At 49.8% G+C, this 24,597-nt stretch overlaps 1 long non-coding RNA gene across 1 annotated transcript; it reads right to left on the reverse strand.

Moving 5' to 3' along the window:
* Positions 1-1,467: 1,467 nt before the first annotated feature.
* Positions 1,468-6,647, reverse strand: LOC132648767 (uncharacterized). The gene is made up of 2 exons (XR_009587177.1): positions 3,570-6,647; positions 1,468-1,581 (listed from the first exon to the last, which is right to left on the reverse strand). It is a non-coding gene; the product is annotated as an uncharacterized LOC132648767 (long non-coding RNA).
* Between the last annotated feature and the right edge of the window lie 17,950 nt (positions 6,648-24,597).

Genomic DNA, 24,597 nt, shown 5'->3' on the forward strand with positions numbered 1-24,597 from the left:
GGTGTAGCCAGAGGTTTTCTCACTTTCAGCTACAGGCTGCCCTTCAACCAGCCTGTCTGTCTGTGCCAGACCGCTGAGTCCTCAGTGGGTACTAGGTTCTGGTCTGAGATTCAGGAGCGGTGGTGTTAGCAGTGATCAGGCATACTGGAGTTGCCTTGGTGATGGTTAATATATTTTAAGTTTAAAAAAATTATTAGTTGACAGTAGAGCAATGGTTCTTATTAGGAAGGTTGGGAACCATTGCTCTAGATGCTCATCTATAAGAATTACACATGGAGGGAAGGGAAGCGTGCAGGAGAAGTGGCTGGGATCTCAGGTGAATGTGTAGTGACCCTTCCTATCCCGCCTTTCTATGAGGGAACATCAACAGACACGGTCTTGTTGAGGGGTTCCTGTGGGTAGTCACAGCCACTCTACAAAGGTAGTGGCTGCTGTGCTCTGCAGTCAGCGCTCACTAGGAATGAATTTGGACCCAGGGATACATGCTTGTGAAAATGTCTCCACAGCCAAGGTAAAAGGCGCAGCCATCGCCTCCAGCTGCTTCCTTGTGATTCTCTGTGTGGTTTGCGTTCTGCTCTGCGTGTTCCGAGCATCTTTAACGGAAGCTCCGCCTTCCTCACCCCGACCCACTTCACCATATGGCTCCTGGTCCTGGTTCCTTGGTTAATAACTAAGGGACTGTCTAAATTACAGGGCTCCCCTGCTCGCAGAGACTTCTGCTGATTGAGCTTTGCTTAGGACTGCCCATAAAATTCATTCCATCTGGCGGTAAGAACCATAATGGCATAGGCTCGTATTTGAGGACATGCGTCCTGCCTGCAGAGCTCAGCACCCTAAGGAGAATGACATCCTTGTTCCCTTTTCTCAAGACGACAACAAATGGCAGCTCAGAGGCTGCTCCAATGTCTCTCCAGATGAAAATTCCTTCCAAACAATGTTTAAACACTCCCGCTCCAATGGTCCTCTACCCTACGGACTGTTATGGTTTGATATGGAATGTCCTTCTCCAGGCCTGTAAATGGACACTTAGCCTCCAGGCCCCGGCGCTGTCCTGAGCACTGCAGAGTGAGGTCTGGCTGATGGAGGTAGGTCACTACAGGTGGGTGTAAGACAGGCTTAGACCGCTTTGGTTCCTGCCTATGCTCTCTGCTTCCTCATCGGCCAATGTGAAATGAAGAGCAGTATCTACACACTCTCATCGCCGTGGATGACGGCAGCTGCGCATTCCCACCATCACAGCCTGAGCCCCTGACACCGTTTCTTCCCAACTGTGATATACCAAAGACCTCTGACAGCATGTGCCAAAATGAACTTTTCTCCCTCTTAGTTGCTTCTGCCAAGTGTTTTGGCCACCTTCACAAGTAATTAATGCGTGGACCACTGCAGGATTGAGGTGGGAAATGAAAACACACACACACACACCACACACGCGTGTGCGCAAAAAAAAAATGCATGTGGGCACAAATGTGATGTAGGAAGATTTATAGCAGCTTTATTCACAAGTGCCTCAACTAGGACCGTCTGTATCCTGATGAGTGCGTAAACAAACTGCATCATGTTGCTTTTCATCAGGTTCACATACTGTAATGAAACACCAGACATAGTTAACTTACAAAGAGAAAAGTTCTAAGGTTAAAGCTACACATTGCTTTGGGCTGCTGGTGGGCATACTGGATGGCAACAGTGGAGAGTGTGTGTGGAAACAAATGACTCACTTCATGGCCAAATAAGAAGAGGAAGAGGAAGGGCTTAGGGCCCCACAATCCCCACGCCCCCAGAGCCTCCAGAATGCCACTAGGCCCCACCTCCTAAGCGGCCCACCCCTTCCCTAGGGTGCCGCATCCACATTTTAATCTGTGGACCAATGGGATTGATGGTCATTTAGCATCCAAACTGTGGTGGCTACTTAGCAATCAAAAAGAACAAACCACACACATACACAGCACTGGTCAATCTCAAAAGGAATGCAGCCGGGGGAAGAAGCCAGACACAAAGATGATATGTGGTTCCATTTAGTACTATTCTGGGGAAATGCAAAATCATGGGGACAGAAGTCGGATGATGAGGGAGGGGGTGTAGGAAGAGAGGATCAACTGCCAAAGGAACCTGTCAGGGTCATAGGAACATTTGTATCTTGATTGTGATGGAGGTTACCTGTGCATGTACCAAACTCAATGAATGGCATACTTAAAAATGCTGCATTTTACAGTATGTGCTATATTTCTATAAACCAGAGGTTATCAGAACAGTGACTAGTGTGTTCAATGTGCATTCAATAAAGCATGTGTTTAGCACATAAAAGGTCTGAAATTTACACCCTAAATAATTTCAGGGATTATCTACAAATGGCAAGATTACTGTGATTATTTTTAGTCACTTCTTTATCTTTCTATATGCAAAATTTAAAAACTTAAAAATGGTAATTGAAAAGTGATTCTAACATCTATATTATATGGGGGTGTAAAGAAACCAGAAGGTACCAGAAAACCATAAGGCTGGAAAACAAAGACAAATTTCAAAATTTGTTATAAAACTATAGTGAAAACTAGTTCAGTATTAGCATAAAAAGAGACACAGAGATCGGTGGGACAGAATAGAGGGCTAGAAGCAGACCACATTGCTAAGGACACCTGATTTTCAACAGGGCACAGGAAATGAGAACAGAAAAGGTACTCCTCAAAAAGGCATGTTAAATAATTTAGATTTATTTATTTTACTTTATGTGTAGAAGTGTTTTGCCTGCGTGGTGTCTGTACCATGTGCTCACTGCAGCCAGCACAGATCCACAGAGGGTGTTGGATCCCCTAGAACTGTTGTGAGCCACCAGGTGGGGGCTGGGAACTGAATCGGGGTATTCTGCAAGAACAGCAAGTGCTCTTAACCCCTGAGTCATCTTGCCAGCCCCAAAATATTTTGTTTTTATTACTTTTAATTATGTGTATGTTGGGTGTCTGAATATGGGTTTATGAATGTGAGTGCACTGCCTGTGGAGGCCAGAAGAGGGCGTCCGATCTCTTGGCACAGGAGTTACAGGCAGTTACGGACACTCTAATTTGATGCTAGGAACTGAACTCAGGTCTTCTGCAAGAGCAATATGTGCTCTTAACAGCTGAGCATTCAGCAAAGAAGTCTTTTTCAATAAGCCGTACTAGAAGAACTACATTCCCATGAGCAAATACTGAATTGTCCCATGTACCCTCTCAAGAGAACCTAGAATGGACTCTGGACCTAAGCGTAAATATCAAACTACGAAATTTCCAGAAGAAAAGCTCTGTCACTGTAGGGTTAGCAAAAATTAGATGCCACACCAAAAGCAGGGTCCATAGAAGAGTGAACTGATAAACTGGGTGCTAGGAAAATTGAAACACTTTGTTCTTAGCAGACACTGTTCAAAGAATGAGAAGAACCGCAAACCGGGAGAAGGCATTTGCCAATCACGTCTACAGTGACGGAATTGTATACAGAATATATTAAACACTTAAAATCTGCTAAGAAGAAAACAAACCAGTGAAAAGCAGACAAAAGCTTTGCGATGCTGCTATTATGTAGTTGCAAAATTAAAAACTTACCATCCCGAGTGTTGACGAAGACGTGAGGGAAATGCACAGGGACATAGCTGATGAGACTCACGACCACTGACCACTGGGGAAAACATTTTGGCATATCCTTCAAAAGTGAAATGTACACACATGATGTGACCCAGCCATTCTATTCCTAGATGTTTACTCAGGGAAGTGCAAGCATGTGTTTGTACAAGTCCTATTCTCAAATACTCACGGCAGCTTTATCTGTAGCAGCCTACAACCAGAAACAAGTCAAACCTGCAGAAACAGGCGAGTGAAGAATTAGGAGCTTTATCTACACAAGGGAATGTCACTCAGAATGTAAAAGGCGTTAACTATGGACAAGTACTTCACGGTGGATGCTTTTCAAAATAACCGTGCGGAGAGAGGGAAACCTGACAAAAATAGTAGTATTTCATGATTCCATTTATTTAAAGTTATTTTAAAATGGGAACTAATCGACTGTGTTGGAAAAGACCCCGAATCTCCTGAAGAGCATTGAAAATGGGTCAAGTTCTTGGTTGTGGTGATTTTTTGGTGTTGTTGTGTTCTTTTTATTATCTTATTTTGTGTGTGTAGGGGGAGGGGTGTCTTGGCAACACACATATGTCTGTGCACCAAGTTCGTGCACAGAAGCCAGAAGAGGGTGCTGGATCCCTGGAACAAGAGTTACAGATGGTTTTCAGCTCCCCAGTGGGTGCTGGGAATTGAACCTGAATCCTCTGGAAGAACAGTGCTCTTAAACACTGATCCCTCTCTCCAGTGCTATTAACCGCTCAGCCATCTCTCCAGCCCTGTGGTGATGGTTTCAAGGATGTATGATGAGATTGTCTTCAGAATCTGTAGTTCAGGAGGTGGAGACACGGCTAAATGGTTAAAAGTATCCGCTGCTCTTCCAGGGCGTCCATGTGTTCAGGTCTCAGCACTGCTGTCTGGCAGCTCACAACCAACTGTAACACAAGCTCCAGGAGATCTGATGCTCACTTCTGGCCTCCTCATGGAGGCGTGTTCACACACACACACACACACACACACACACTTGAGAGGGAGAGGAATTGGGGGGGAGGGGGAAGGAGAGAGAGAGAGAGAGAGAGAGAGAGAGAGAGAGAGAGAAGAGAGAAGCTACTTTCCAGTTCAACCCTCAGTGGTTCCCACAATATGACATCCAAAATCCTGGCCCCATCTTCTTCACAGCCCCACATTGCAAGCTGGAGCACTTCTCAGCTGCTCCCACCACTCTGAGTGTCTGCTCAGGCTGCCCACTGTCAAGAGTGCCCTTCCCCTTCTCAGTCACCCACTTGCAAAAGTCTCCCATCCTTTGAGACTCAGTTCAAGTGCTATCACCTCCTGGAAGACTCTCCAAATGGCTCTGATAGGAGCCAGCACCCTTCCTCGCACCCCCCCCCCCCCCAGCACTTCTGTTCCTGAGATCGGTAACTGCAGCACAGCAATCAAAGTACGCCTGTATGTGTTGGGAAAGACCCGGCCACTGCACCAAATGGTTTCAGTGAGACTTCTTTCTTTCTCCCAGTAACATCCTAACTGGCATGCTTGCTCAGCCTCGAACCCTTGATGGCATTCAAGAGCCTTCCTTCTGATTCTTGGCTCTGCCCTCCTTTGAGTTTGCTTTCCTGTGCATGGTCCAGCATGGCTCTCCAACATGTCTACCCTCTCACCATTAGGATGAGGCAAAGAGAAGAGAGAGGGAATTCCTCCTTTGCAAGGTCTGAGCTACAGCTGGAAAAGAAGCTCTCTACATAGTCTTTCGGCCATACTTTAGTAGCAACCGCATAGGACTGCAAAGGTACCTGGGAAATGCAGATTTTTTCAGACAGTCATGTGCTTTTTGAAAAGTCAGGCTGTTTTGAGAGGGCAGGGAAACCTCGGCCTTGGGGCAATTAGCAATCTGTCACAATCCACTCCTTTAGTACCCAATATCTGTTAATCTCACATGCAAAACACAAATGCTACCTGCCAAGGGAAGCCACTTCAAGGACCATAATATCCTGCACCCAACCCCGAAGTCATGTCTGGACGCCACCACCTGTGGTCTGGAGACCAGTACACTAATCGCTAGTGATCCGCCCCTCCCTCCTCCAACATACAATGAGGGAACAGTGTGTGGTGGAATGATGGAAGGACCGCACACCACAATTGAAACCAACCCTTCCTCGGAAAACAAAACAATGGGAGTTGAGCAGACAGCTCCAATCCGTGGTAATTAACGGAAGCAAGCTGGTTAGAAGCTGTAAGGACTTCTTGTCCTTCCATTTTCTGGAAGTAACTCCCCTGTGCCCTGTCCTCCTCAGCCTGTGGCTTTACCCTCTGGGAGGCCCTGTTGGGTCACCACATCTCCAGCAGGCACTGAAGAGCAGCCTCCTTAGATTTCGGGATGTTTCGTCTAGCCGGTTCAGATAACTCCAGCCAGAGGTCTTGTCTGGGCAGAGTTTGTGGGCCTGACAACTCTGGCTGTACTTTCCCTGGGTGCTCTGCCCAGGTCCCTCCCAGACCCCTCTCTGAGCTTAATGGCCACTATCTCCAGGCCATCTGAGACAATAGGCCCTGGTGAAAAGAGAACACCCTTAATCTGGTCTTGGCTGCAGGGCTGACTCCCATTGTGTGTGGAGAATTCCTAACTGGGAAAGCCTGAGAAAGGCCCAGGGCCACAGTTCCTACCCAGTCTGCCGTGTTGAGTCAGCCTAGATCACTGTCTTCCATTTGGAATCTGGAAGCATGTGGCCTCCATAGTTCTCAAGGCTCCAGGATGCCAGGCTCAGACAGCTTAGATATCTGGCAGCCAGCAGGTGAGCTTTCTTGGCAGAACCATATTCCCTATCCTCTTTGGCTTGAACCCGAGTTCATTTTTTTTAAAAAAAAGAATTTGTTGAAATCAGCAAGGAGTAATGAGAATTATTCACCAATTCCCAAATAGTTACAGGCCCAAAGAGCATGTAAGCTCCCTGCCCCATTTCCTGTCACAGATGACAATTCCACTAAGCCTATGTCAGGGCACATGGTCACTATCTTCCGGTCTGTTACACCGGGGCCTGCTCTGTCTGACCAGGGCATTAGATGTCATGCACATGAGAAGCTTACAGGCACCGTTTCCAGTGTTGGCAGGGAATGTGTTCCCTGTCCCTTGTGGATATCAACTTGGGAAGATGCCTTGGTCCCTCAGGTAAAGTGACATAGCATTTGCATATCCCCACCCTCCTAGAAGCTTTACATTATCTCCTGATCGCTTATAATATCTAACACAATGTAAATGGTAGGTAAATACACATTTAATCGACTGTTTGGGGCAATAATAATGAGAAAAGTCTGTGTGTGTTCAGTATGATGCTCTTCTCTTGAATATTTTCAGTCCACATTGGTTGGGTCACCCATGTGGAACTCGTGGCTACAGAGTGCTGACTCTATTCTAAGTTTTGTTATGCAATAGACTTTGGCAGCTGTAACTGGAAAGCAAGCAGAGATGCAATTTGACCAAGATGGAGGCTTGTCTCTCCAGCATGGGACCGAATGAGCGGATATGATGCTCATCAAGGCTCTTGCCTTGAACCTCCACAGTCCTGTGATATTATCCTCATCTTCCTGGTCCAACAGGGTTCACCCCCAAGTTCTTATTCCAGCGGACAGGAGAGCGGTCATGGGAGTGTTCCATACAGAGTGTTCCATACACACCTGTTCTGTGCGGCACGTGCTGGAAAGCTACTACTTGTGCTGTATTATTAAGAAGCGCGACTTTAGGAGGTGCTAAGACACAAGGGCAGAGCCCCCATGAGTGGGTTTGTCTGTGGGGCTGTGTTGAGGTGGTGCTGCCTCGTAGGACATAACCAGGTCCTGGTGGCTCCACGCTCATCAACGGATAGCATGCTCTCTAGACATGTGTGGGGTCTGGTGAGGGCGGCTTGTTTCTCAAAACATGTGTGGGGTCTGGTGAGGGCGGCTTGTTTCTCAAGAGCAAGTTTGGGGTCTCCTCTCCCTCTTCCTGTGTAGCCAGGCACGTCACCTGCCTCTTCCACATGCACCTGTGCCATGATATCCTGCCCACCAGGGGGTCTCACTAGCCACTGGCCCTGCGATCTGGAATCCTTCAGACCTGGGAGTTAGTTAAGTAAACTTCCTTTCTTTATAAAGCACATAGCCTCAGGGATTTTGTTTATAGCAACAGAAAATGGACTATGACAATGGGCTGATAAAAGAGGTTCAAGTATCCTACTCCCCTTTCCCTTCCCGGCTCTGCCTATGAAAACATAGCAGGGAGCCTCCATCTTGGCAGCGGAGAACAGCCCTCAGCAGACGGTGAATCTAGTCCAGGCGTAGTCATGACACCAGGAGTAAAGGGAAGATGCCTTACAAGATGAGTTAAGAAGAGATCGTCTCCTCCTCACTCACCTGTAGGCGGGGGACTCAGGGATCCTCAGTTTCCTAAACTCTAGTGGCCCATTATTGTGTTTTTCTAAGCAACTGGGGTGTGGACCCAGAGAACACTTTCTTTCATAGGAAGCAGAGCAGGCAGGCTACACTCTGAATTTTAAATAGTCCTTTAATATATACCCCCGCTAAACTTTTACTTCAACTACGTGTGTGGATGTGCATCTGAGTGTGGGTATGTACATGTGAGTGCAGGTGCCTGTGGGGCCAGGATAGGGTGTCGTGTACCTTGAAGCTGGAGTGACAGGTGGTTGTGTGGTCCCTGATGTGGGTGCTGGGAACTGAACTCCATTCCTCTGGAGGAGTGGCAAACACTCTTAACTGCTGAGCCTCTCTCTAGACACCCCCACCTCTCTTTAAAAAGATTTGTTTTATGCTTTCTTCCCCCCTTTAACTGTAATATTTAATTTGGTCTTTGAAGCCATCCTGGAAGATAGGTCAGCCACCTAGTTCCTAGGGATATTAAGCCGCCTATCCAAAACGATACTGGGAAAGCTAGGACCAGATCACACATTGAATTCTGATATCCCGAGCCTCCAGGGGCAGCCCACATCATCTCGAGTCATCTATGAATCCTCTGTACTTTCTCTCGTTTCTTCTGTGCCCTCCCACTCCTTTCTAGACCAGTTCCATGGCAGTCACATGCAGGACACACCTGCCTTGCATTCCCTGGGCAACCTCTTCTGCGTTCCTTGGGCACATCCTACCTACCAGTCCTCCAAACACACCCTGTGGACTCAATCTCAGATTTGCAAAGGTCATGTCCCCTCCTTCCAGAAAGTACAGGTCAGTCACACTGGGTTGGGGGAAGCTGGGTTGAAGGCTGAATGGCTGCTTTCTTCTCACAGACTCCCCACCTAGCAAAGCGGTCACTGATTAACCCTTCAAACCAGATAACCCTTCACGGGGAAGAAAACATGTGCTTATCCCGGGTCATAAAACGTCAATATTGACTTCTCAGGGTAAGGCCAAATGGGTATGGGGGCTGGGGAGGCAGGCTTACCTGACCTCCTTCCCTAACCCAGGGGCTCGACTCCCAGGGGCCTTCCTCTGCTACCGGAAGGTGCCTAGGGCCCCTCCCTGTCACCCCTCTATTCTGACTCCAATGGAACCAGAGCCGAAGGTCCTGGGCCTGGGCACAGTCCATCAGTGCTGTCTTTCCTGACTCTGGAACATGGACAAGTGATGGATTTATGTCTCATTCTCCTGATTTGTGAAAAGGTCATGGCACAGCCCCTATGTGCATAAGCTATGTGCCCCTATGTGCATAATCCAAGGAGAGCGTGTCCAGGGGTGCGTGCACCTGTAAAAGGTGTCCCTCTCTACCTCTGCTCTTGGTATGTGTATCCCTTTCTGTATTCCTCCTCACTCCTGGCCAAGTGTCCTGGATGTGGCCCTGCCCTGGGGTGGATAGTGTCATATGCATGCATCAGAGGAGCGTTACACCATCAGGGTCTCATCCTTCTTCCCTCCAGCACATAATGAGTCAACCGTTAGTCTCCCATCAGCTCCCAGAGGACAGGTCTACAGCTGTGTGGACGCTGTATCATGTGGAACCACTGGCCAGGGGTCACTTCTCAGAGAGGCTTACATCACCTCGGGGCCCATGCTTATCCATGACCCCCTAGTCTTCTGAGAAAAGGTATTTCCTCTGCCTCTTTCACTCCTCTGGAGGAAGAGATGCCCCGTGGGGGAATCTTTAGTCCCTCTAGGTGTGAGCTTTCATGAAAGTGGTGCTCGGCAAGCACAGGTGGTAGTGGGATATCCTTGAGTCCCCCTGGAGCCAGCGCCCTCTCCTCTCCCGGGCTCTCCTCCCTTCCCGGCTCCAGGTGAACCTCACCTGATGCAGTGGGAGGCCAAGGCCCCAGGACGGAGTGCTTCCAGGGGGGGTGTATCTTTGGGTGCTGGTCAATGATTAATACTGAGCAAACTCAGGGCTAGGCTAGGCCTCCCAGCAGGACTGGGATCAGACAAAGGCCCCCCTGTCTGGCTGAGCCACCATCTTGATGAACAGTTACTGATTACTCGATCAGCTCCATCAGAGAGATGGGGTGGCTGCTATCTGGCCAGGGTGGAGGGTGCTCTGGAGGTGGGCAGCGTGGGCGGGGATGGGCTAAGCTCTTAAGCTCCAGCTTCACATTTGTGAGCTGCATGGGATGGAGGCTGGCAGGATGAGGCTGGGAGACTCACCAAGTCAGGGTGTTTCTACACCTGGGTGCCACAGGGTTGACGAGAGGCAGGTGCCTGCCTCTAAGAGCCCTCGGCCCCTCCCTTCTGACTTTCCAACACGCTCCCCCTTTCCTACAAAGCCCGTTGTCTTCTCTGTGCTGTTCCATAGTACCTCTGTCTGTCCTCAACCCCCACAAACTTTCCATGTTTCCTGCCTTTCCTTGCAATGTCCCAATAGTCCTGCAAACCCTTGTTCTCTCCATGCCCTTCTTCCTCCTTCAGGGACCTCCTTCAGCTTCCTGTCTTGTCGCCCTGGTCCCCCTTCTACCTGGAGCCCCTCTGATACATCTTGCCTCACTGGGCTTATCTCTTCCCAGGGTCCTCGTGCTCTGGGCACCCTCTGCTTCCACCCCTTGCTGTGCACCTTTTAGCCTGTCTGGCACGGCAGAGCTGAGGGCCCTGTGGGACTCTTCCATACCCCTCGGGTTTTCCTGTAGGACTAAAGCCTGGAGATTAGGAGCCGATGGGCAGCTTCAGCAGTGGACACTGTTGACTCTGCAAAGGGATGTTGGAGTCTACGCTGTCCTTCAGTGACAGAGCCACCTTGTCACAAGCAAGCATCCCCAGGCACCTCCTAGAATCCTCCAGCTGGGCACAAGGAGAACCTGTGCGGGGCATGAGGAAGAAAGCCATTGGTAGCTGAGGGAAGCTGGAGAGACTGAACAGGGCAGTCCACTGTCAACTGCACCCCCACTGCCCTGGTCCTGAGCTTCAGCTCATGAGGTCCCTGCAGTCCAGACTTGCCCTTCGGGGTTAGCAGCAAGGTCTCAGACACCCAAGGGATGGGCAGGGATGGCTGGGGGTGAGGCTAGTAGGTGGGCTACAGTGAGTTGACAAGATGAGGCTAGGTGAGGGCCCAGGGGCCAGCTTCCTAGAGAACCTTCTCTTCTCTCTCATGCCCAAGAGGTTTTCTGGGCAGAAGGCTCAGCTCCTAAATCTAATCCCAGCAGGAGGGCGCCACCTGCTGTGGGGGAGAGAGCAGCACTGTTTGCTCCTTGTTGGACTGGAGAACTTAAGGACCAGAGCTTCAGTTTGGGACTGTAGTGCATGGATGTGGGCCCAGGTGCTTCTCAGACAGCCATAATGCCAAACCATCAGGCTCCTCTCTCCTCCTTGCCTTCCATAGCCCGACTTACTCAGTCCACCCTAAGGGAGCCCAGTTCTGGCCTCTTGTCTTCAACAGGACTTCACTTGGCTCTGCCCACAGCCCAGTGTCCTCAGTCTCCTGCAAGGCTTCCTGTGTAGAAGCCAAGACTGGGGCCAGGAATGCTGGGAAAGAGCTCTTTCCCAGAAGCCAGCAGGGTTCAGCTTGACCCCGGAGTCAGTAAATCTGAGATGACCAGGATGGGCTCAGCTACCCACAGCCCCCATCAACATCTTGACTACAGCCTCAGGAGGCCCTAAGCAGAACCAACAGGCAAAGCTGTTCACAAATTCCTCAACCACCAGGAGTGTGCGAAAATACCTGTTCTTTGTCATCTTCAGCTGTGCAGTTTTAGGCCAATTCATTATGCTGCAAATAGGTAATTTACAACTGGATGCTCTTCCTGCTGTAAACTCCACAAAGCGAAGCCCATGATGAGTCTCAAAGAAACGTTTGAAGCTCTAGAATAAAAACCATCTAAGTCAGCAGATGAACCTACACAGGCATGTGGACGGCAGAGCTGAAGCCCACACTCTGCCGTGCGGACACAGAACACTAGCGTCTTCATTTTTTTCTTGTGTTAGTCTCATCTTTAAGAATCACTGTTTGTTATTATTATTGGCGTGCGTGTGTGTATGCGAGCGCATATATGTGGCAACTTGAGCTTCTTTTACTCAATTGTTCTTCGCCTTGTCTTTTGAGACAGAGTCCCTCACTTGGCGTCCTACCCACTTATTAAGGTAGGCTGCCTCGTTTTACTACCTTCATCCTGGTCTGATGAAATCACGCCTGCTGCCCACAGGTAATGAATAAGTAAAAGAATGAATGTATTAAAAGAGAGGTTTTTAATTTGCCCATAGCACAGAGCTCCATGTTTACATATTGAACCCAGGGTCCTTAGAGTAAAACACGGAGTTGCCAGAATTTCCTCACCCCTTCCACTCATAGCTCAGAGACTGTGCTACTAAAAATATTTATGAACCCCACAGGGAAGGGAAGAGGAGTCCACTGTGGCCATGGGATGGCCTCTATTTTTCCACACCACATCATTAGACAGAACTGCTCCATCTTAGTTGCTGGGGCTCCTGTGATGAAGGGAGAGGTAATGCTGAAGTTTGTAGTCTCTGTAGATGGCTGGGGTACAGATCCTGTGTAAGCATAAGGTTATTATGTAATTTAAATGCTGGGTTCTGTACCCCAAAACCACCATAGCTGGTTATAGTCCTTATTCTGAGAATACTGTCTAAATATTGTGTAAACACTGCTCCCCAATTGTCATGCTAATAAAGCAGTTTACAGCCAATTGTTGAGCAGGAGAGAAAATAGGGCTGGACTTCCTGCCAGCCAGGGAAGGAGGAGTTAGAGGAGGAAGTAAGACGCAGCCATGGGCAGAAGTGGAGGAGATAACAGGAGAAGGAGCTAGAAGCTACAAAATGCAAGTATCTCTGGGATGTACACTTCGAGGAAGCCAAATTAACTTAAGAGGGTTAAGAATAGAGTAATAACTGCTCAGTTATTGCATCGTGAAGCTTGTTATTAAAAAATATAATAGAGTTCCAATTATTTGTGTGATAGCAGGGTTAAGAGAGAAACGGAGAAACAAGCACAGTTTTGTAAAAATAACATTTTGGTATATCAGGTTGGGGCAGAACTTACACAAATCTAGGCAGAACTTATGTAAAATCTAAACTTAAACAGAAAGCAGTTTCTTAGTTCTCTTCATTAAGAGAGCAACTCCAGTTTCTAAGGCAGGAGTGCACAACTTCCTGGTTAGAAAAGCAAGTGTGAACCTGAAAGAACAGCTGGCTGTGTGGCTGGATGTGGCAAGATGGATGAGTTAACTTAGGTAAGCTAGTTGAGACTCTGCTCAGCTAAGGCCTAAGTTTTGAAAGTTTAAAAGGTCTTGGCATCTTTATTTTTATGGTTTAAAGGCCACCTGGGGGCTTAGGTTTTTTTCTTCACCAGGAGACATGAACTGCTGGTCACAAAAATTGTTAACAATAAGCTTCACAACCCAATAACTGAGTAGTTATTTCTCTATTCTTAACCCTCTAAGCTAATTTAGCTTACTCCCATCATACATTCCAGAGATACTTGCATTTTGTAGCTTCTAGCTCCTTCTCCTGTTATCTCCTCCACTTCTGCCCATGGCTGAATCCCCTACTTCCTCTTCTAACCAATCCTCCCCTGGCTGGCAGGAAGTCTAACCCAATTTTGTCCCTTGCTCAGCTATTGGCTGTAACTAAGCTGCTTTATTGGCAGATCAGGGGACAATTGGGGAACAGTGTTTACACAGTATTGAGACAGGAGATTCTCATAACAAGGATTGTAACCAGATATCGGGGGTACAGAAATCAGCATTTGAATTATACAATAACCTTATGCCTACAGTCCTGCCTCCCTGGACAGTCCAGACCCACCCTGCCCACTGCACCAGGACAGGTGCTATTCTGTGAATCCACTTCCTAGACCCTGATGTCTCCCACTTCTCTGCATGGTACCACCTTTAGTTGCTCTCTGCTCTGCTGGGCCACTTCAGCTACACCACCTCATGGCTACCACCTGAGGGTCCGACTCTGCCTGTTTTCCCACAAACCCAACTGAGACTTTGCCACCTTTACCTCCAAGTCTCCTTCTGCAGTGAGGGACAGAACTGACCTTGGGTCTCACGTTCTCTCTTCTTGGGTTCTCTAGAGGTCCGCAGTAGCATCTGACACCATATTGAGCTTCCTCCTCCTGGATGAGGACTAGGCTTTGATACCAGCCTTCCGCTGCAGGAAGCCTCATCCTCAGCCTTCCCCTGGAAGGCCTACATGGAGAACAAGAACCTTTGGGACGTGAAGGGGCATCTCTTCACTTATAAATGGCATCCCATGTCATAGGACAGCACACAGCAAATGGTTACATAAGATGACCCATTGACAAGATGCTACCAAGACTTCTGGAGAGACCATATCCCTCAACCTGAAGTGGGGCCTTGGGCCACTGTGGAGCACACTTGTCTGTCTGTCTGATTTCTCAGTATCATCCAGGGAGACCCCTCGAGGAACTGTCTTTAGGATTCATTTTGGACCCATTTTCTCCTCGGTCTTGGGACTGAGGTATAGAGGATGGAGCCACACTTCTAAGCAGAGCTTCCTCAGAACACAAAACTGGAGATGCCTATAGCCAAGCACTTCATAGCTAAGTGAATGACCATGGCTAGAAAATCATGCTCTACAGTGTAGGTATGGAACGCCAGTGTCTCACTTTTGCCTGTATTATTCTCATCTTTAAAAATATTATTATTATTGGTGAGCATGTGTGTGTGAATGCAACTTTGAGTGTCTTCTCCTTGGCTCCATCAGCTGCTCCATCACCCTCCTTTTCAAAGATGCCTCCAGTTCTGCCGAGGCCTGTTGTCCTCTCTTCCTGACAACCCCCATGCACATATGCTAGACTGTTCCTTTACTGGAGGCTTCCAACACCCCCCTCCCCCAGCACTGCCTGGGACCAGGCACACCGTGGCTCCTTTCCACCTGCTTCTGTCTTCTCTCTTTCTGGCCCCTTTTTGGTGGCCAGGTTCTCATGTTAGCTGGACAGGTGGCCTCCTGGGCCTCATGAACTGCTAGTGCCCACAAGATTCTCCTTCTGGGATCCTCAACAGCTCTGGCTTCTCTGCTATCAGGTGCTTGGCTATAGCTGAGCAGTCCCTCTTCCTCAGCCTGTCACAGGCAGTGAAGGAGGCAGTGGCTGGCTGGTGTGCTGTCAGCTTCTCATCTTTCATGACCCTGCTTGAGTCATTTCCCGTGGGAAAAGGTCCTGAGTCAGAGTTACTCACTCCCTTCTCCCTGTTACCGTGAAACCCTGTGTGACTTCTCTTTTAGAATGTCCACTGTCCCCACAGCTACCTCCTGGGTGTAGGCCTATCAGTCCTCACCACAACTGTCATAGCCATCCCCTGACTCCTCTCTGTCCTTGCTGTTTCTAGTCTATCGTAGACCTAATAGCCCACGTGGTCATTTGAAAACGCAGGGCAGTTGGTAGAGTACCTACCTGGCAAGCATGAGGCCCTGGGTTTTAGTCCAGCAGCAAATAAACTGGTGTGCTGGGCTACAATCCCATAATTCCTGTACACAGGAGTTAGGAGACTGAAAATCAAAAGTTCAAAGTCATTCTTGGCTACTGAGTAAGTTCAAGACAGGCTGGGCTACACAAGACCATATATATATCGAGAGCATATATACATGGATTCTGCACAGAAGCTCAGAGAAGTTAAGAGACTGTGCCAAGGACACACAATGAGGAATTGACAGAACCAGGCTAAGAACTCAGGCTTCCTGGCCACAGCCCCGAACCCTCTATGTGAGCAATGCTCCCTAAGATCTTCAGGGCTTCTCCTAGTGTCCTTGTGGGTGTGCAAAACCATCTCTTAAATGAATGAATGAGTGTGTCATTGAATGAGGAGCTTTTCTGATCAAGTGTGAGGTTTGGGAACCTAAGCAGATCAGCTCAGATCTGCACAAAAACATTGCAATGTATTGCTAAGTCATCCTGGCCTCTTTGCCTGCTGGGACCCTCACTTGCTTTTTCCCATGCCCCTTGCTTCTCACCACAAGCCCTTATTTGGAGGAGTCTGCAGCCACCACTCAGGTAAAGCTTCTCCAAGCCTTCCCAGCACTTGCTGCTTTCCAAGAACAATTAAGTGCTCTGCACAGGGCCACGCCTTCACTCCAAAGGTTGGGGGCAGACTGGTGCCACAGGAATTGTGTGAGGTTGCAAACATGTTTGGGGGGAAGTGCTCTATGCCTCCCCAGCTAGGCCTAGGCTGTTGGCGTCCTCTCTGGGGGGCAGCTCCGGCCTCCCTGGGCATCCTCCCGAGGGAACATGTCGGGTACAGGGCTCAGCTCTGAGCTGAGAAGCAGACTTGAATGCATCCAGAGTGGGGTGAGCAGCCACAGCAGCTGAGGTCTGACCCTCCCCACCAAGTCCCACCTCCTGCCCTCCATATCCCACCCTCCACCCCCAGTTTCCTGTTCTACTGGCTCCATCAGGCGCTCAGAGATACCAGAAAGTGGAGAGTTAGAGGACGGAACTGAGCTTCCCAGGCCCAGGCTGGACCCCAACTTTGGGGTTTCAGGCAGTTTCTATAACCACAGTCACAAGTCCCTTCATGTAACCCGAGCCCCCTAAGACGGCATGAGTCTGCACCCCAGCTCCCCAGCCACATCTGTTTCTCATTTCCGCCCCAGGAAAACGGTCCAATTTCCATGAGTGCCTGGCCTAAGCCAAGCCTCGAGTCCTCCCTTGGCCAGCCCCACCCAACCCAGCTCCAGCACTGTGCAGGGCGGGGCAGGGAACTGAGAGAGCATCGTTTGCCTTGCTCACAGAGTGTGCAGAGGAGCAAGGCTTCGGCCAGGAAGTCTGAGTCCTTAGCCTGGCTCTGTCCATTCCTCACTGTGTGTCCTTGGCAGTCTCTTAACTTCTCTGGGCTTCAGCTTCCTCACTGGCAAAAAGGCAGTAGAATTTGGGAACGGAGGTAGCTCATTAGGAATTAAAAGCCAAGAAGGGTGTGGCTGCCAGAGATGGCCGGAAGATGATGGCGGTCAAAGCCCGTGTCTCACCCACACCCACTCTTGGTATTTGATAGCGCTGTGGCAGAGCCCTCGTGCTGGGAGCGGCTAGTCCACCATCTGCCAGCAATCACTAAGCACCAGGATCTTTGCGCTCCTCCTTAGGCAAGAGTCAGGAGTCCATAGTGATATGCAACTTACATTCTTTGGTGGAGGAGAGACCCACGTGTCGAAATAAATAGAAATAAATCCAATCTATGCAGCAGATTGGAGATCTGTGTGAACAGGGCCAAGCCAGCCCTGGAAGCAATAGCTTCTGTCTCCTTCCCGTTAGTGGAGACCTGCAATTTCTTTTTCTTTCTTATTTTTTTTAAATATATATATATATATATAGTTTATTACAATTTATTCACTTTTTATCCCAGCTGTAGCTCCCTTCCTTGTCCCCTCCCAATTCCACCCTCCCTCCCTCTTCTCCTCCCATGCTCCTCCCCTCAGTCCACTGATGGGGGAGGTTCTCCTCCCCTTCCATCTGACCCTAGCCTATCAGGTCTCACCAGGACTAGCTGCACTGTCTTCCTCTGTAACCTGGTAAGGCTGCTCCTTTTTAAAGGGGAAGGTGATCAAAGAGCCAGCCACTGAGTTCCTATCAGAGACAATCCCTGTTCCCCTTACTAGGAAGCCCACTTGAAGACTGAGCTGCCATGGACTACATCTGTGCAGGGGTTCTTGATTCCCTGAATGAATGGTCCTTGGTTCTCCATGAATGGTTCTTGGTTCGGGTATCAGTCTCAGAAAAGACCCCTGGGCCCAGATTTTTTTTGGTTCTGTTGCTCTCCTTGTGGAGCTAGACCTGCAATTTTTAAGACATTTCAACTTAATATTGCCTTTTGTCTTTCTGTTTTGTTTTTGCCCCAAATGGGAGTCTTGTGGATCTCAGACTGACCTTGAAGTTCTGATCCTCCTGCCTCCACCCTCCAAGTGTTAGGCTTCCTGGGGTGCAGTTTATGAGGCACTGGGATGGGACTCCAGGACTTCCTGTGTATTAGGCCAGCACTCTACCACCTGAGCTGTGCAGCTCCAGCCCCTTGATACTGTTTCTGTCTGTAACAAGCTCCACTCCTCTTTAAGGGACCCCCCAATTCCCTATAATACCTTCTTCAGCTTCCACATTGATGATACCCAAACCAGCTTCCTGCTAAGGGAACTGAGCCGTGACCCTTATAAAAGAAGACCTACACCTTGCACTCTACCCTGAGCCCCCTGGTGTCTCCTTGGCCCTGTACCTTTCCTGCCTGCTTCATGGGAGAGAGCGAAGAAGACAGACCAACAAAGGCTCCCTTGGCTCTGCTCCACTTCCACGAGGCTGGTGGAACCTGAGAGCCTTGTTCAGCTCCCAGGGTATTGCGGGTCTCAGCCACAGTATGTCCCCTGAACCTGTAGCACTCAGCTGTGACCGTGCCGGACAGCTCTGCAGAGATGTTGGTGGCAGGCCAGCTCTATGTGCTGGTGACCAGTGCAGGCTGCACAGAGCACCATGGTCAGAGCGCCTCGTGCTCAGGTTCATATCTTGATGTCGCTATTCTGAAATGCTTCCTAATTTTTACACCAGAGGCCCTGCAGTTTTTGTTTTGCACTGGATTCTACGAATTATGTAGCCAGTGGCGACGGTGGGAAGATCAAGCTGGCTTGTTGTGTCCCTTACACTCTCCCATGTGCCATACTCCCGGTTTCCTCACTGGTTTTCAGCTAAGCAGAGTATCAGGAGGGTCAGAGTTACCCCAGGGTCCTCAGTCATGAGGGGCCACCATCAGGAGCTAGAGGCTTGCTTGGCCTGGAAACTCCCATGGATACAGCTGCTCACAGGGCCTGCTGGCCTAGCCTCTGAGTTCCCGCCCTCTGACAGTCCTCCACAGCTGCCTCCACCGAGCTCTGCAGCTCAAGTGCAAAACCATAACTGGGCATCAGCCAAGTGGGCTTGGGTTTCATCATACTCGACTTCCCACACATCGGCCAGAGGCCAGGGTCCAGAGAAGCCGCTGGCCAGAAGCCTGGACTGGAGGGCAGATGAGAGGGTGGGCTCAGGTCCTAGCCCAGCTTTCTGTGTTCTCCAATGTGCTTTCTCTCAAGCCTCAGTTTCCCCTCTATGTAATGGGGCAGGATTCTGCAGGACTGGAGTGGGTACCAGGGTACAGAGAATGTGCCAAGGCTAAAAAGGGATGTTGATGCTTCTCTGTCAATAGAGCAGCAACCAGCCACACATACTAATGGAAATGCTTTTAAATAAAAGAAGTTAAGTTTTGTTTCTGGATCACTCTAGTCGTTTCTGAAGCTCAATGGCCAGCTACATTGACTCACAGCTACCATGCTGGATAATGCTGACACGAAATGTTTTTATCTCCATGGAAAGTTCTGTTGAGATATGACTCCTGGCTGAATCATCAAAGTTGCTGGGACACTGGTGGCTTTGCTCCTGGGTAGGAGAGGGTCCAGAAAAGGGACAGTCAGGACATTCCCTCAGCCCTCTCCTGACCTCAAGATTGAGGGGGCAAACCTCTAAGGAAATCCAGCTGGCATCTGCCCAGTGCATCCCCCCCTGAGTTCTAGAGTGGACAGGAGGCTCCCCGGGTCTCTGTTGACTGGCTAGCAATGCCAGGAGAGTCTCTGGGAAGGAGGCGGTGACCAGAGCAGATGCCCCAACCAGCAGGGGGTTCCAGCAGAGCCCTTTCCAAAGGAGAATCTTGTCACTTGGTCCGGTCTCCCCTCGGAAGAGTCAGAGGTCATTTCCTGCTAGGCTGAGGGAGCTCTCAAAGGCTCCAGAGCACAGGTTCTGAAACTTCAGTTTGCGTCAGGTTGAATTACAGACATCTGGGGTCAGTCCAGCTCAGAGGCTCTTCTTATTTAGCCTGTCTGTGTTGAATCCCTGGAGAACTTTGGTCTGGTTTGATCTGGGTCCATTTCAAAGGAGTGTCACAGAAATGGCAAGGTGGTAGGTACAGGAAAAGTGAGGGGAAAGGAAGGACGGGAAAGGGAGGGAAGATGTCGTCTGGGAGACAGCCTTTTATTGTGTCTCCTTCCAAATTATCCTTTCCGAACACCGTATCACCCCCTCCTCACAATGACTTCTAAGTCGCTCAAGGCAGCGTAGGGAGGTTCCAGGGCATCCCAGCAGTCACGTGGTCCCTGGGGAATCCAGCTGGACTCTGTTTCCTTTTCCTGCCCTCCCTCCAGTCTTGAATATTTTCAAATGAAATCAGCCTCGGGAGCAGAGAAGACTGAGAGCTGTGAATACATTTTTTTGTTTTCTGGCTCACTCGGCTGTGACAGGAAGCTTGGCCACATGCAGGGGTCTGAGGCCTGGCTCTCAATGGTGCTTTTTAGGCACGTCTGCCCACGGGATGTAAAGAGTCTCAGTTATAAATATCAGCAGGCCTCGGAGGCCCATTGAGACCCCACCCCACACCCAGCAGGGGCATGTGGCACTTCCTGCCTGCAGCCCTCCCCACCGGCCCTCCAGACAGAACCAGCTTAGAGCGTCTGGTCTGGGAAGGGTGGGATAAGGGATAGGTCTTGGGCTAGGAAACCAAAGATGAGAGGAACCCCAAAGTTGCTTTCTCCTGACTATAGAATAGGTCATCCATTTACAGCATTGGGGAAGCCACAATCATGGCCGGCTGTGAACATTCCAGAATGGCCTCCTTTGCACAGGTGGAGAAGTCAAGCCTGCTTGGGAAAGCTTTCGAATCACTCCCCCTCTTCCTCTACGAGTGCCCTCTGAAGCAGGCCTGGTCCTGGTAGCCAGGATGAAGTGACCACACAGTCACTGCCTACGAGGGCCTCTTGTGCCTGGCCTCAGTCAACACACTGGCTCTTGAAGCTGCCCCCTGCCCTTGACCCAGGGCACCTCCTGCCTTCTTTCCAGGCCCAGAAGCACAGTTGATTTAGCATTTCCTGCCCTTTTGACAATCTTTGTGCACAGAGCAGGCCTTATTCAACCACACCTCCTGAGCACGCCTTCCTCTGGTTTCATTAAGCACCTAATCTGAAGCAGGATAAATCTTCTGCCTTTAACTACCTGATCAGAAACATGTTCCCAGTTCCTGCCCCTGCCCTGCTGGGAAGCACATTTCTCGAAGGGTTAATTAACAGCCCTCACATAGCCACATTTAGCCGCAAACACAAAGCCACACACATAAATAACGCCTAGGGAGGAAGGAGAAGCGCAGATGGTTTCTGACTTTTCATACAGTTTTCTAAACCGGCATGAACCACGTCCTGTCCAGGGCTGTGAGTCAGGGTCAGGCTTCGAGGCGGGCCAGGCCAGAGGCGGTAGTGTCTAACTGTTTTGTTGAAAGTCTCAAAAAGCGATGACACTGCAGAGCCAAGGGCTGTGGGAGAGGGCAGGTAGGTGGGGAATGAGGCTGCTTCCCCACCAGAGGCCCAAGAAACTAACTCAAAGAACCAAACCCAGGTGCTGGCCCCAGCTGGCAGATATTGCTGAATGTATCTCTACCAGATTCAGACTTGGGCTCAAGGGTTCCACCCCAGCCCCGAAGAACATGAAGCTAAGACACTCATCTAGGGGAATCCCATAGAGCTGGGGAAAGAGTGGAGAAGAGCGCTGAAGAAGCCTGGAATGTTCTAGAGAGGGCACCAAAATTACTTGCAGTGTTCTGGCTCCTCTGTGGATAAGGTCCTGTATGTGGTCTCGGCCCCACTCGGGGCTGCAACATTCCCTTCCCATGGCCTTGAGGACACACTTACATGTTGTCTTGGAATGATGTTGATGAAGGGAATGTGGGAATCATGTTACCAAAGTGAGCATGACCAGAGGGTCTCTGAAGCCAAAGGAGGAGAAAACAAGGGCCGAGAGATAGAGGGAGCCATGCAACCCCCTTCCTGTTGTCTGTCGACAAGAGGACAAGGAGAGGAAAGTGCTGTTGGCAGCCAGCCTTCACGCTCTACCTCTGTGTTCATCCACATTTGGCCTCCGAATCCCTTCCGAGTCTCCCAGTTTGCAGGGTTCCGTCCCCACTCAGAGCTTCTAGAATCCAGGAACTGGGATCTAGGAAGAGCAAGGAGCGCTGATAAGATTTCAACCCCTCAGAAGGCCGCCCCCTGGTGGTAGGGGTAGGCAGCTTCAGCATAACCTAGGCTCCCCATGAAACAGGTTAGGTCCAAGAACGGTCCATCTCCCTGTACGACAGTCTAAGGGCTAAGGATTCAAAGAACAGGGGATGACCGCCTAGCAGGACTGCAGCCGCTTTTCCTTGGGTAATTTTCCACAATTTGGCTTCCCCTCCACATACTGCTTAGCTCAGAGTTCAGAGTGGCTGTGGTCTGACAGAGGGTTACTCTGGGCCAGTCACCTGCCCGGTGACCTCTCTTGTTTTGATTTCTGTCACACACACCCATCATTTGGCTCCCTCCAGGCTGCTTTTTCTAAGCACCGTACCTACCTGAGGCATATGGTCAGTCCCTTTGGATCCCAGACCTTATCCTATCCCAACAGGGTCTATGACACATGATGGCTGGGGTCAACCTTTCTATTTTCTCTGAAGGATCAAAGCTCCATCCCAGCTCTGCAGGGAGGAAGCTGTTTTTGACTGGTGCAAATATCTGTAGTCCATTTGGGATTTTACTTTGGTGAGAAATAAATACATAGCCATCTGCAGATGATGGAAATATGACTTAAGTAACTTTTTTGTCGGAGCTCTTGGGCCAGAGCCCAGATGGAAATGAGACCATGTATCTCTTGCACGCTTTTGGAAAAAAAGAAAAAGCCGGGGGAGAGGGGAGTTGATGGAAACAGAAGTTCAAAATGGAGTGTGCTATATTTCTTGGCCCAGGAAAGGAAAAATAAACACCAAACAGCGTCTCCATTCAAGTGTGCGTTATCAGGCTCATCCTGGCCAAGAAACTCACTCTCCTCCCTCTTCTGACCGGGAATTACTGCTCCTACCAGCAACCCCCACGCCCACCCTTGCCAGGGCAGGCAAACAATGGGCCGGCAAATCCCCCGCTCCGCCAAAGCCTCTCCCTGCAGCCCCCAGAGGCTGTAAGATTGGGAAACACGGGCTATTTTTAATGTGTTATTTGTCTATCAACTGTGGCTCCATGGCCTGAGAAACACTGTCATCTGTGGGAGGTGGCAGGGATTTTCTTTCTTTCTTTCTTTCTTTCTTTCTTTCTTTCTTTCTTTCTTTCTTTCTTAAGTTGCTCAGACAAAGCCAACATTTTCACAACTTTCAAGAAATGCCAAAAGATCTGTGCTGTCCAAGGGTGACCTCTTCCCTGGCTTGTCCTTTGGCCCTACAGGGGATTCTCCCTGGGTGTGTCTGGGAAGCAGCCCCCTGCCACAATGTGCTGGTCAGCAGTGACCACAGGCCTCAGATCTGGGGCCTGAGAAAGGAGAGGAAGGGAAATAGAGGAGGCCAGGAGTCGGGGAATCCAGCTGTTGAGGGAGACTCAAACCTGCTCTGGTGACCCCAGTGTGATGAGGCATGTGGGTCCGTTGGGATCATCCCTACAAAAAAAGTCTGAGAGGTCACACACAGGGGAAATGGCTTTGTCTTCAGATCCATGGTGTGGAGTATCTGGGGGCTGAGATGGGACTATGTGAATCCCAGCAGGACCTAGGGCTGGAACAGTATAGTTAGTTTAATAGAAGCCTTTCTGTTTCTGGCGTTTCTTAGGGCTTCAGCCATGGCTCCAGGGGTCTCCTCTATTCTGCTTGGATGGGGAAAGAGATAAAGAAAGAGGGGTGAAGGAGGAAGGAGAATAAGTGGAGGAGACACAGAGATGAAAGGTCTAGAAGTGTAATGTGAGGTGAGGGAGGCATGCAGGCACAGGAAGAAGATGGAGACATCAGGAAGGGCTGAGTGAGAGAGAGTTCTCTCATGATGATCCTGCCCCGTTTAGGATGTCAAGGAAGATGGAGCATGCCTGCTCAAGAAGGCAAACACAGAGGGACACCCAGAATGGGAATTTTCTTTCTCTGTTGGCAAAGGGATTCAAGGTAGAACCGAGAGTGTGCAGAACCTCCATCCCCCAGCTGCTGTGAATGACCCATGAGAAGCGTGCCTTCCCTAGGCCTGAGGGGCAGTGTGTTTGCAGCGCACACATGCGCGCGCACGAAACTCCAGACCTATCATAAGGGCTTCCTAAAGAGTAGCTCCGAAGTGTGGGGTGAGTAGTCCAGAAGGGGCAGCTGTCACTGCTGGTGCTCCTGGGGAGAGGCAAGGGTAGGTATTGGTGCGGAGAGGAGAAGAGAAGGGCAGGCAGAAGAGCCTGGCAAGGAGGGTCCAGGAGGACAGTACAGACATATATCCTACGACTCAAGTCTAGATAGCCCTTGACACTACTTTTATCCACCATGGCACCTCTGCTACAAAATGTCCAAGGGTACCCTGAAGGCTATATGTACCCCCTCCTGCCCCAACAAACACACACTGACACCACTAGGGCCCTCAGTCTCCTGCTGTGTCCTAGGCTTTCCTATCCATAAGGAACTCAGGGATCACTCCAATCCCCCAACATACGTACAAGGGCAGACAAGAGACAAGGCCACATCTACCATCTTGGCTGCCCCAGAAGCCGGTTTCTGGTGAGAGAGGGCTCTTGACAGCCATAGTAACTTCCACAGCATCACTGTGCAAGTCCCGGGATGCTC

Source organism: Meriones unguiculatus, chromosome 1 (genome assembly GCF_030254825.1).
Source record: "Meriones unguiculatus strain TT.TT164.6M chromosome 1, Bangor_MerUng_6.1, whole genome shotgun sequence".
NCBI lineage: Eukaryota > Metazoa > Chordata > Mammalia > Rodentia > Muridae > Meriones > Meriones unguiculatus.